The following is a 14,192-nucleotide window of genomic DNA, read 5'->3' on the forward strand; positions in this document are numbered from 1 at the left end:
TCACCATCTTGGCCAGGAAGGTCTCGATCTCGACCTCATGATCCACCCGCTCAGCCTCCCAAAGTGCTGGGATTACAGGCATGAGCCACTGCACCTGGCAGGAATGTCAATTTATTTGTATATATGCCCAGAAATGAGATTACTGGATCATAGGGTGGTTGAACTTTTAGTTTTTTAGTAACTCTGTACAATTTTCCGTAATGGCTGTGCCAGTCCACGATCCCACCTGCAGCGTGCCAGCGCTGTCTTTACCAACACTGTTATCTTCCATCTTTTTTTAAGACATGTTTTTATTGCTATATAATAGTTGTACACATCTTAGGGGCTCTTCTTTTTGGTAGCAGACAGTATAACAGGCGTGAGGCAATGTCCCGTGGTGTTTCTGTGCATTTCTCTAATGATAAGTGATGCTGAGAATTTTTTAATAAACTTGTTGGCCATTTGTATGTCTTCTTTTGAGAAATGTCTGTTCAGATTCTTAGCCCATTTTTGAAGTGGGTTATTTGTTTTCTTGTTATTGAGTTGAGTTTCTTATCTATAAAGAAAATGGGGCATAGGTGCACAGTGTAATATTATTCGGCCTTAAAAAAGAAGGAAATTCTGACACCTGCGACAACGTGGTTGAACCTGGAGGACATTCTGCTAAGTGAAATGATCCAAGCACAGAAGGACAGAGACCACCTAATCGCAATTATATGTGGAATCTACAAAAGGCCGACTCAGAGGCCGGGCGCGGTGGCTCACACCTGTAATCCCAGCACTTTGGGAGGCCGAGGCGGGTGGATCACGAGTTCAAGAGATCGAGACCATCCTGGTCAACATGGTGAAACCCCGTCTCTACTAAAACTACAAAAAATTAGCTGGGCATGGTGGCGCGTGCCTGTAATCCCAGCTACTCAGGAGGCTGAGGCAGGAGAATTGCCTGAATCCAGGAGGCGGAGGTTGTGGTGAGCCGAGATCGCGCCATTGCACTCCAGCCTGGGTAACAAGAGCGAAACTCCGTCTCAAAAAAAAAAAAAGGCCGACTCAGAACTGAAGAGTAGAATGATGGTTAACAGAAACTGAGGGGGTCGGGGGAGCAGGGAATATGGGGACATGTTGGTCAAAGGGTACAAAGTTATAGATCAAAGGAAGTTTTTCTTTTTTAAGATAGAGTCTTGTTCTGTCACCCAGGCTGGAGTGCAGTGGCGCAATCTCGGCTCACCGCAACCTCTGCCTTCCAGGTTCAAGCAATTCTCCTGCCTCAGCCTCCTGAGTAGCTGGGATTACAGGTGCCTGCCACCACACCCAGCTCATTTTTGTTTTATTTTGTTTTTGGTAGAGACAAGGTTTCATCATGTTGCCCAGGCTGGCCTCGAATGCCTGACCTCAAGTGATCCACCCACCTCAGCCTCCCACAGTGCTGGGATTACAGGCATGAGCCGCTGTGCTGGCCGGAGGGGGAGCTCTGAGAGCTGTAGTACAGCAGGGTACAGTCAGTAACGTCTTTTTCAGCGTAACTCAGTAAATTTCAAATGTTTCACCAGCTACTCTGGGCATACTCCCTATGGGGTAACCCTACTCTGCAAGGAGGTGTTTTAAAATAATAACAAATTTAAAAGGTTTGAATTTTTTTTTCTGGTGAGACAGGGTCTTGCTCTGTCTCCCAGGCTCGAGTGCAGTGGTGTGTTGTGATCATAGCTCACTGCAGCCTCTACCCCTCAGACTCAAGCAAATCCCCTCCCACCTCAGCCTCTCAGGTGGCTGGGACTACAGGTGTGTGCCACCACGCCAGGCCAGGACGCTGCTGAGTAGCTGGTGTTTGGTGGTTTATATGGCTCTGAAGAGCAGAGACGCCCCCAGAATCCTAGGAGCTTTAATTTGGAGCCATGTGCCTACTGTCACAAATACATGCTTGTTTGACGACTTGTCTCCTCTTTTCACCTATAAAGATTTCTTCCAGAGTCCTTTTCCACTCTCACCATTCCTAAATCACTTTATTGAGATTAGCTCTGGTGTAAATCTAGCAGGAGGAGATGATTCACTTGTTTTTCATCCAAAGGTCAAAAGCTGGAAATTAAATCCCCATAAGGGCAATTTATTGGCTTGCTGTGGTCAATATGAGTGAAGATGATCCTGAATAAGTAATGTGCGCATATGAGTGAGTGGCCAGCATGCCGGACTGAACATCTCATGGGTCCTTTGCCCAGCTCGCTATTTAGAGCTGTGGGATTAGAGAAGCAATGTTGGTTCCAGGCAACTGAGTTGAGTTGCAGTTACTACTTGGGCTCTTTGTTGTTTTTTGAGACAGTTTCTCTCTGTCACCCTGGCTGTTCAGTGGTGCCAACCCGGCTCACTGCAACCTCCATCTCCCAGGTTCAAGCGATTCACTCTGCCTCAGTCTCCCAAGTAGCTGGGATCATAGGCTCATGCCACCATGCCTGGCTTAATTTTTGTAGTTTTAGTAGAGACAGGGGTTTCACTATGTTGGCGAGGCTAGTCTTGAACTCGGGACCTCAAGTGATCCTCCCACCTCAGCCTCCCAAAGTGCTGGGATTACAGGTGTGAGCCACTGCACCCGGCCCTAACTACTTGCTTTCAAAGTAGAGTTTTGATATTGCTTGGAAATGTCAAAACCAAGGGACAGATTTTTGTGCCCAGGAATCCTCCATTATCATTGCCGTGGTGTCGGGGACTGCCACATAGTGCCTTTGGGCTAGAACGCAGAAGCGAGGCCCCACGTCACACATCATCTGCATCACAGTTGAGTTTTAACATAAATGTTTGGGAGGCCGAGGAGGGTGGATCACACAATCAGGAGTTCAAGACTAGCCTGGTTAAGATGGTGAAACCCTGTCTCTAATAAAAATACAAAAATTAGCCAGCCATGGTGACAGGCGCCTGTAATCCTAGCTACTCAGGAGGCTGAGGCAGAATTGCTTGAACCCAGGCAGCAAAGGTTGCAATGAGATGAGATTGCCTCAGTATACTCCAGCCTGGGCGACAGAGTGAGACTCTGTCTCAAAAAACAAAACAAAAACAAAAACATAAATGTATCTGCTGACCTCAGGATGTGGCGGATAGGAAGGAGGAGGGTTTTTCCATCAATATTAATTGGACCTTGGTATGTGGTGACTTTTCTTGTCTCTGCAATCACCTCTTCAGCTCGACTGTCAGGGAAATGTTTAATTTTCAGTGTGTCTCCAGTTAGCCAAAAGATCAACAGAAATAGGAGAATTCCCCCACATTCACTGCTTTCAAAATGATCGCCTTTAAAATACACAACATCCAACATTGTCCATCTAGCCTTGGGGGTTCCAGATAATGCTTGGTAGGTCAGCAAGGAAATGACCTCTTAGCAATGAACTTCCTATGAGCCTGATGCCAACCAGAGTTTCCTAAACCGATAGAACCTTTGTCCTCGTTACTTTGATGAAGAAAAGGATTTAAACAGGTACTTCAAAATACTTGGGAGTCCAGCAGGTTTAATTAAAATGAGTTAAAAATGAGAGATGAGAAAGAAGGAACTGACAGAATTTTCACTAAAGGGAGGCTTGCATTTTAAAATTCAGAGGACCACCCTCCTTCCAGCCACGAATAAATTGGAAACTATTTTAATTGACACAGATACTGCAATTCAACTGTTACTAGAAAGACAGATTAGTTGATTGATTTGCATTTTAATAAAACTAATACTTAACATTTTGGTAGCTAATGCTGATTTTTAAATGAGTTGAGAACAGTTATCAAGAGTTTCAATCCAGAGCCCTTTTTCAGTGTTGACTGAAGCATTCCTCTCTTTTGTGTGGAGTTTGCGTTTATTTTATTTTTGCCCAGCTGACTGCTTCACACGCGACACTCATAAACCATAGACCTTCAATATCTCGCCAATACGGCGAGGCGGTGAGCTGGTCACACTGAAACTCGGCCACAGCCCCAGCCCCACCTGCCCGGGTGGGAAGGAGTGCAGTGGGCCTCCCGTCAGGGGAAAGGAAATGCTGAGGCTGGTTTTCGTCTTGTTTCATTTTGTTTTATTTTATTTTTGAGACAGGGTCTTGCTCTGTCACCCAGGCTGGAGTGCAGTGGTGCAATCTTAGCTCACTGCAGCTTTGATCTTCTGGGCTAAGGTGATTCTCCCACCTTAGCCTCCTCAGTAGCTGGGGCCACAGGCACACACCACCATGCTGGCTAATTGTATTTTTTGTGTGGATGCGCTTTTGCCATGCTGGTCTCCAACTCCTGAACTCAAGTGATCTGCCCACCTCGGCCTCCCAAAGTGCTGGGATTACAGGCATTGAGCCATCACGCCCGGCCCCACTTGTCATCTTTTGTACTTTGTGGTCCTCTTCTGTGTCTAGAGCCAATCATACAGAATAGACCCTGTGGTTTTCAACAGGGGAGGAGCCAGGGAGCCGTTTGCAGGGGAGACTTGGTTTTTACTTCTGGACTGTTTGAAATGTTTTACTTATCCTTAAAAACAAAATGCTCATACAGCCACGTCTGCCACCCTGCACGCATGTATACCAGCTGAGAAGCAGTGGCACACAGTATTCTGCATTTTTTTTTTTTTTTTGAGAGAGAGTGTCTCTCACCCAGGCTGGAGTACAGTGGCACAATCTCAACTCACCGCAACCTCCACCTCCTGTGTTCAAGTGATTCTCTTGCCTCAGCCTCCCAAATAGCCGGGATTACAGGCACCCACCACCATGCCCTGCTAATTTTTGTATTTTTGGTAGAAAGTTTCACCATGTTGGCCACGCTGGCCTCAAACTCCTGATCTCAAGCGATCCACCTGTCTCGGCCTCCCACAGTGCTGGGATTGCATGTGTGAGCCACCGTGCCTGCCCTTCTACATTTTAGTATTAATAGTACCATCAGATTATTTCCATGCTTCTGCAGATGTCATACTATCATTACTAACTAGTCATTCCGTTTGCAGCCTGTGTCAATATTTCACCAAATCCCGTGTTTGGGGACATTTACATTGTTCCTAGGTTCCTGCTCTTAACACACAGGATCATAGTACAGGAGAATATCTGTGCATAAAGCTTGTTTATTGTGGTTTTGGAAACTTGGTTTTCTTGGCATCTATCTTTAGGAGTAAAATGAATCAAGAGAAAGAGTCTGGGTGTTTTTAGGGCTCTTGGGACATCGTGGTGGCGTCAGGGCCCTCATACACTCCCACTCACCTAGGCCAGGCCACCTGTAACACAGGGCGTCAGGGAGCCGGGAGGACACTGGCCCTGGAGTTTGATCCTGGGTTTATGTCTTGCTCCCCAGGGACCCCTTCAAATCAGCACGCTCCTCTGGGAGGATTAAAAAGCTGCTGCCTGTAATGTGCTTTGAAATGATACTCCAGTGAAAGATGGTGGATAAATCGAAAGTGACACCGTCGTCTCCCTCCCAGGCCCCCAGATCTTGTCCCGGCTGCGGGATCGCATATCATTTGCTCTCCACATGCTCCTGCTGTTTTCATGCTCTTGCTGCTTTCAGAGCCTTCATCCTGCAGTCTCCCGGGTTGGTTTTTCTTGTCCTCTAGACTTTGGTTTTGGTGTGCAGCCATTTCTCTCCAGGAACACTGGCCAGGCCTCCCTGTTGAGCATCATTTGGAGCCCCTGGGCGTGTGAGAAGACGCAGGAAAGCCAGCCCCCACGCGCTCCAGCCGCTGATCCTGCATCGCCAGCTTCAGGATGCAGTTTCCTTGTTAGAGGTCAGTTTCCTGCTCTCCACACACATTGCTAAACCCTCCAACAAAACTCTCAGTCTCACCATTTAATCCAAAGAGAGCAGAGTTTGAGGCTCAGAATTAATCCAAATATGATGTTCTTTATAAAGCTGGGTACCAGTCCCCAGGAAGAGAGCAGTCACTCTGTACATGGAATGTGTTAATGCCAAGATCCGCGTCTCCCCGGAGCCAGGCACACAAATGAGGTAGGCGCTTGCCTCAGCAAAACCTCGCAGACGGTGGAGGTGAATGAAGGGTGTCAGGAAGGGCCCAAGGCTGGGTGCAAAGTGTGGGTGTTTTATGCCTGGGCCACAGCCTGCCCCTCTGGCGACACCAGAATAGTGGCACTCAAAGTGCTGTTCTATTACCTGTGTTTAATAAACACAGACGCAACAGTGAGCCTGGCCCAAAATGAATGAACTTTGTTTTCTGTATCTCAGTTTGTGTTTTTACTTTTTTGTTGTTGTTTTGAATCAGAGTCTCACTCGGTTGCCCAGGCGGGAATGGTGTGATCTCAGCTCACTGCAACCTCCACTTTACAGGTTCAAGTGATTCTCCTGCCTCAGCCTCCCCAGTAGCTGGGATTACAGGCATGCGCCACCACGCCTGGCTAATTTTGTATTTTTAGTAGAGACGGAGTTTTGCCATGTTGGCTGGGCTGGTCTTGAACTCCTGACCTCAGGTGATCTGCCTGCCTCAGCCTCCTGTGTTTTTAATTTTTATGTATGTAGCTGGGCACAGTGGCTCACACCTGTAATCTCAACACTTTAGGAGGCCACGGTGGGAGGATTACCTGAGCCCAGAAGTTTGACCTCGAGATCAGCCTGGGCAACAAAGACACCGCCCCCCGCCGTACAAAAAACAGAAAAAAACTTAGCCAGGTTTAGTGGTGTGTACCTGCAGTCCCAGCTATTCAGGAGGCTGAGGTGGGAGGATCACTTGAGCCCAGGAGGGCAGGGCTGCAGTGAGCGATGATTGAGCCACTGCACTCCAGCCTGGGCAACAGAGTAAGACCCTGTTTCACAAAATAATAATACAATGTATGTATGTGCGTGTGTATTGGGGCATTGTGCTAGAAATTAAAGCTTTCCTTCATGAAGAAAACCATTTTCTTTTTAAGTTTACCGCATTTTCTTTCTTTTCTTACTTTCTCTTTCTTCATAACATTTAAAAAATAATTGCCAGCAATTTGGTAAGTTCATTAACTAATTCTCCCTTAAGTCCGGGCTGCACATCAGCCTGCCGACTGGTGTGGATTCGATTTGTCCAGCAGTTCTGTCAATGGAGCCCTCATTACCCGCTCCTTGTGTGTGGAGGAGAGCGGGGTTGTAATGCAGCCTGACTGCGCCTTATCTAAGTTTTGTTTTTCTTGTAGATCTATAGATTTCCTTTACTGTGCTTTCTTGCCCATCGTGTGGGGCCTGCCAATAGGATCATTGCCTCGGCTGCATTTATATTCCTGAGAAGTTTACTCGGTTTATTTCCCCTGGTTCTGGGTTCTCGGAATTCATTTGTTGAGGTCAAGGACGCCATATTCTCAGGAAAGGAAAATTTTAAAGAATGTGAAAAAAAAAAAAAAAGCAACAGTTGCACATCACTGATAGGGTAGAAAAAAAATATAAGGATCCCAGTAGACAACCTGACGGTAACACATGACGGGTCCTGCCTGCCCCTCCCGCCCTGTCTGCCTCTTTACGACTGGATTGGAAATGAGCTCCACATGTGCAGGCTCCCGGCACCGGCGATGGCTGCTCCTCTTTTCCGTGATCTGCTGATCCCTTACTACCAGGTTCTAAGAGGGACTTAGGAACACATCGCTAGTGCTGGCATGGGCTGGTGTGATGTTTTGAGCAGAGGACACGTGTGGATGAAGGCTGGAGTCATGGAGAGAATCCTGGACTAGAAATCAAATCTGCTGGGGTCTGACTTTGAGGAAATTGCTTCCCTCGGGGTCCTCATTAGTGATCTGAGGGTCAGCTCGTGGCTGCTCAGGACTTTCCCATTCTGAAGCTGCTGTTTCTGAGTGAAAGCAGCGTCGCAGACTTGGGTTTAGTGCGGTGTGAGGATGTTGTTCAAGTCCATTCCTTCAGGTATTCCTTGACCTCCGACTGTGTGACAGGCACTAGTTGAGGCTTCGCAAGGGGCTCTTTCTGCAGGTGACCCAGGCTCTGGGTGGTTTCTGCTGCCCTTCTCTTCTGCAGGGTCTCTAGACTTGGGTCTCATCAAAACCCGCTGCCCCCACTGCAGTTGCCTCTTAATCTTGGCTGGAACTCCTGGAGGCTCGGGCTCTGGAGCCATTTTCACGCTTAGCATCACTTTCCCAAGGTTCTGGGGAAAAGCAGCCTGGTGGGAAGGCAGGAGCCCCGGTGCTCAAGGGCCCTTACATCCTAGGGCTTCAGAAGTCTGGCTCTGAGGGGCATCTCCAGGAACACCAGGTGCACTAGGATGCAGGTGTGCTAATACCCAGCACAAAGCAATTAGCCTGCTGCTCTGCAGTTTCTGCCTTTCCCCAAGAGTGTGGCTCCAAGTTTGTGTTCCTTTGCTCACGTGGCCAGCACCTTCCTCTCTCCCCTGGCCTGGGGGCTCCAGGGGGTGCTGTTCTAACTCTAGACGTGGCCTGGAGCATCTAGACCAGAGCTGTCCAATAGAACTTTCTAGGACGACGAGAAGGTAATCCGGCTGTTCTGTGCTATCCCACGTGGTTGCCCCCAGCCACATGTGCACTCGCAGTGTGACTAGCGACTAATGTATGGGACAGTTCAGATCTGTATGAGTATTTTCCAACTTTTTGCAAGGCACAGCAAGTGCCAAAATTAAAGATGAGGTAAATGGTCAGCAGGTGGGGTGGAGGAGCTCCAGCTGTCCCAGGGCTGAGGGGCTCGGTACCTTCACACACCTGTGCCCGCCCCAGCAGGCTGGGTGGAAGGTCCTGATCTAGACCTGAGCTCGGGCTGGTGGTGTACCCTGTCTCCACCGATTTCTTGGCCCTGAGACCTGGGGTAAGTGAAGGGTGTAGGGAAGAGGTGGTCTTCTGCCTCGGTGTCCAGGGTGGTCCTGGGCGCCTGGGAGGCTGACTCAGTCTCCTCTCCTCCTGAGGAACTGGGCTGGGAGCTGACTCCCTGATGCCATAAAATTATTTTCCAGTTTGACTCCTATGTCCTTTAAAGTTGTAGCACACTGCACTTGGTTTTAAGAGCTAAATGTAAGGTGAATACGGAGCACTTTAAATGTGATAACTGAGTTCATATTGTTTGAGGAGATAAGCAGAGAGGAGAAGGTGCTTTGAATTCACTTATCGGCGTTTCCGCAGGCTCCTGTCCCTCCGCACCCCCCGCCGCGGGTGCTGTGATGTTCCACGAGGATCTTGGAATTGGAGGCTTCCCCGGGCTGTAGGGACACCGTTTCATCCACTCACCTTGCTGGTAAGTTCGGGGCTTTGTTCCCAGGAGTGCTCAGGCCCCAGGTGTGTGTGTCCGGGAGGCTCCTGCCTGGCCTGGGAAGTAACCCCCTGTGACGGGCTCCTCAGGCCTCTGGAGCCCTGGGGAGAGTTTGCATTTTAAGGTCACATCTCCATCCTCCAGGAGAAGGAGGAGGGGGGCCGGCCTTAAGTCCTAGTTCTCAGGTATATAATTAAACAGAGATTTTCCTTCCTGAAGGCACAAAAAGAGGCCAAGGACAGCGTAATTGAAACCTCCAGACTGCTTTCTCCAAGAGTGGCCTGAGCAAGTGGGCCAAGGGAGATTTGCAGCTCTGGCTGGTGGAGTGGCCTGAGCCAGCGGGGCCCAGGTCTGGCTGCTGACGCGGTCCACAGGTCTGCTGGCCGGGGTAGCCTCTGCCTTGCTTCTTTTTAGGGTGAGCCTTTGGTTTTCCTGGCCCAAATGGTGCGGGGAGGGTACGTGTGAGCTGGCAACACACACTGGCCACCACTGACCACTCCTGCTGTGCTGGCCCTCCCGCCGCCTCCCAAAACAGCAGCCGTAGTGACTGGTCTCAAGTGCCATCAGAAATGTGCACCGCTTTATCTACGAGGCTGTCCGCTAGGCTGGCTCTTCCAAAGTTGTTCATTACCAGATAAGTGATGGTAAAATAGTGATGCTTTATGAATTGCGGATATGGCTGCTAATTAGGTCCCAGGCATGGGTTTTTATACCTGTTTATACACACTTGCTCCCGAGCGGAAGGACTTTCTCATCTCTCCTTGCTTCTCCCCCACCCCCAGAAGAGAATTTCAACTTTAAGACAAACAACTTCATTTACAAGTGTGTCTCTAATTAGCTGCAGAATTAGGAAAGCTGAGCTTTCCCCCATAGATCCGCTCAACCCTCGAGGGAGACTGGTGGAATAGAGAGAATCGCATTTCCAATTATTTTGTTGAATTGCTAATTTAGTTATTGTGCCTGGTGTAATTGTGATGGGTATTGGGTGTGCAATTCAATTTGTTTTAAATATTTGTGGGAAGGCTGATCAGTAATGGAGCTGACCTATTTTGTGGCCCAAATTGAGAAAAAAAGACTAAAACACAACAGCCACAAAGATGTAGTTTCCATTTTTATTTTGATCTCTCTCATCCCTCTTAAGACCATTGATGCAACAAAAGGATTAAATTAAAAGATGACAGCACTTTGATCTTCTCCCTTTGAAAGCTTCACTGTCCTTGGTAGTTTAATATGCAGATATTTGAGGGTAGAGTTTAGATGCATTGCCGGAGTTGAGTAGTTTCTACCTCCTAAAATTGCATTTCTGCATGTGCCCGAAAGTGATTTGGGGCATTTAACTTTCAAATAGTGTGTAAAGTAGTGGACGTGTATCTGCAACAAATCATGCAAAGCCATAAGAGCCACAATGGCACCACTCCTACTGGGCAGAGTCTGGAAACTTCCCTCCAGGCAGTGCCACATACAGGGGCTGGTGGCCAGGAACCCCACCCCACCCCAGTCATTTTCACAAAGCTCGCCCCTTGGGAGCCCTGCTCCTGGTTGGTTTGAGCCTGTGCAGGTGAGAGGAGGGCTAAGTGACAAGTTCCCTCACAGCTGGCAGTGGCTCTGTGCAGCTCCTTGAGGGCCAAGCTCCAGTTTTCCTCTTCAGCCAGTGTCTGGACCGGGAGGGGGCTGATATCTGTGATGTAATGTTGCTCACGTGTCTATTGGATGCTGAATCATAAACCCAGCCTGGGCCTGGGCCAGGGCTGTGGCTTGAATCAGAGCTCTGCTGGGACCTGAGGTCACAGAAATAGATGGCAGGACTCAAGCCTTGGACATGTACGGCCAAGGTTGCTCACAGGTGACTGGAGCCCCTCACCCTCCACAGCATGCTGCCGGGCCACCGGGCCTCCTCAGACACAGGCTAACTAGGGCTTGGTTGGACAAGATCTGAGGGTGGCAGCCCAGAGCAGATTTTGAGAAAAGGTCCTAATAAAATGGATCATAGACACGGCTGTTGTAATGAATTTGATCCTAAAGGATTCATTTTGTAACTTGATTAGCTTAGCAAGGTGCCAGGGTCAATTTCTGTGCTTAGCTGCTGAAGAGAAGCTTCAACTTCATTACTCCTATGCGAGAGCTTGCAGGGACCAACAGGAGCAACTCAGCCCAGGGTGGATCCCTTTTAAAAAGCTCATGGCCGCAGCTGCTGATCCTGAGGAGGGACTGGGTCCCGTGTGAGGACAGACAGGAGGGCGATCACTGAACCAGCCAGGCTGGAGCCGAAGAGAAACTGGCAAGCAGCTGGGATGTGAGGGGGAGGGGGCTTTCGTGGAGATAGTTGCAGAGCAGGAAGGCAGGCTGCTGGGTGTCACTGGTAAGGTCCATGTAGCCCCTAGCCCGTGTGGTGGTGGTGGTGATTTTTGAGACAGAGTCTGTTGCCCAGGCTGGAGTGCAGTGGCATGATCTCTGCTTGCTGCAACCTCCACCTCCCAGGTTCAAGCGATTCTCCTCCCTCAGCCTCCTGTGTAGCCAGGATTACAGGTGCGTGCCACCACACCTGGCTAATTTTTGTATTTTTAGTAGAGACGGAGTTTGGCTATGTTGCCCAGGCTGGTCTCCAACTCCTGACCTCAGGCGATCTGCCTGCTTTGGCCTCCCAAAGTGCTGGGATTACAGGCGTGAGCCACTGCACCCAGCCTCAATTTTTTTCCTACAGTGTTGTTGAGGTAGAATTTACGTACCGTAAAACTCACCCATTGTAAATGTCCAATCCCGTGGTTTTTACTACATCTGTGGAGCTGTGCTGCCACCAGCACGGCCCATGTTTAGGACACTCTCATCACTCCACAAGTTCCGGCTTTGCCGGAACTCCCTGCTCCCAGCCCCAGCTGTAACCTTATCTGCTTTCTGTAGCTATAAATTTGCCTTTGTTTCTGAATATTTCACTGAAAAAGAATCGTACCATCCGGAGTGTTTGTATCTGGCTTCTTTCACTTGGCATGAGGTTTATGTCTCTGTTCTGGCATATACAGCAGCTTATTCCTTTTGATGGCTGACTAGCCTTCCGCCGTGTGGATGTACCACATTTCCTTCATCTGCTTGCTGACTGATGAACGCTCTGATTGCTTCCAGATTCGGGCTATTGTGTATGAAGCTGATACGAGCAATCACAAGTCTTTGTAAAACATGTTTTCACTTCCCTGGGGCAGATACCTAGGCATGGGATTGCTGAGTATGAAAGCTTATATTTAGCTTTTTAAGAAGTTGCTCGACTGTTTTCCAAAGTGCCTATGTCACTTTACATTCACACAAGCAATGTGGGGCTCCGACTTCTCCACATCCCCACTGGCACTTATTATTGTCTGTCTTCCAATTACAGCCTTTCTGGCAAGCAGTGGACTCCCGTTGTGGCTTTGTTTCCCTTTTGACGAAGGATAGTGAACATCTTTTCATGTGTTCATTATTCGTGTATCTCTCTTCTTTGGTGAAACATCTATTCACATGTTTTGGTCTCATCTAAATTGAGTTGCCTTGTGAGGATTCTTTATATATCCTGGATTCAAGTCTTCTATCAGATATATGGTCTGCAAATGTTTTCTCCCAGTCTGTGGCTTGTCTTCATTTTCTTCACGGTGCCTTCGGAATCACAAAAGGTTTTAATTTTGATGAAGCCTAATTTATCAATTTCTTTTTTCACTTATGGATGATGTCATATCTAAGAAATCTTTGCCCAATCCAAGGTCACAATTTTTTGCTACGTGTCTTCTTGTGGATGTTTTATAGTTATAGTTTATATATTTAAGTCTGTAATATATTTTGAGTAAATTTTTACCCATGTTGTAAGAGTCTAAAAATATAACTTTGTGGCTGGGCGCAGTGGCTCATGCCTGTAATCCCAGCACTTTGGGAAGGTGAAGCAGGCAGATCATGAGGTCAGGAGTTTGAGACCAGCCTGACCAAACGCCATCTCTACTAAAAATACAAAAATTAGCCAGTCATGGTGGCACGTGCCTGTAATCCCAGCTACTCAGGTGGCTGAGGCAGGAGAATCACTTGAATCTGGGAGGTGGAGGTTGCAGTGAGCTGAGATCACGCCACTGCACTCCAGCCTGGGTCTGGGTGACAGAACAAGGCTCTGTCTCAAAACACACACACACACACACACACACACACACACACACACACACACACACACACACACACACACACTTTGTGCCTGGATATTCGAATGTCTTAGCACCATTTCCTGAAAAGGGTATCCTTTCTGCCATTGAATTGTTTTGACTCCTTTGTGGAAAATCAACTGACTCTGAATGTTAGGATGTATTTCTAGACTCTCAGTTATGTTCCATTCTATTTGCTTGCGTTTATATTTGTGAATGTGTTGAAATCAGGTAGTTTAAGTCTTCCAAATTTTTATCAAAATTGTTTTGAGTATTCTGGGTCCTTTGCATTTCCATATAAATTTTAGGATACATGGCCGGGTGCAGTGGCTCACGCCTGCAATCCCAGCACTTTGAGAGGCCGAGATGGGTGGGTCACGAGGTCAGGAGATCGAGACCATCCTGGCTAATGCGGTGAAACCCCTTCACTACTAAAAAATACAAAAAATTACGCACCTGTAGTCTCAGCTACTCGGGAGGCTGAGGCAGGAAAATTGCTTGAACCCAGGAGGTGGAGGTTGCAGTGAGCCAAGATTATGCCACTGTACTCCAGCCTGGGTGACAGAGTGAGACTCTGTTTCAAAAAAAAAAAATTAGGGGCCGGGCGCGGTGGCTCAAGCCTGTAATCCCAGCACTTTGGGAGGCCGAGGCGGGTGGATCACGAGGTCAAGAGATCGAGACCATCCTGGTCAACATGGTGAAACCCCGTCTCTACTAAAACTACAAAAAATTAGCTGGGCATGGTGGCACGTGCCTGTAATCCCAGCTACTCAGGAGGCTGAGGCAGGAGAATTGCCTGAACCCGGGAGGCGGAGGTTGCGGTGAGCCGAGATCGCAGCATTGCACTCCAGCCTGGGTAACAAGAGCGAAACTCTGTCTCAAAAAAAAAAAAAAAAAAAAAAA

This window comes from Sapajus apella, unplaced genomic scaffold (assembly GCF_009761245.1).
Source record: "Sapajus apella isolate SASKATOON/1434 unplaced genomic scaffold, GSC_monkey_1.0 scaffold12, whole genome shotgun sequence".
NCBI classification, from domain to species: domain Eukaryota; kingdom Metazoa; phylum Chordata; class Mammalia; order Primates; family Cebidae; genus Sapajus; species Sapajus apella.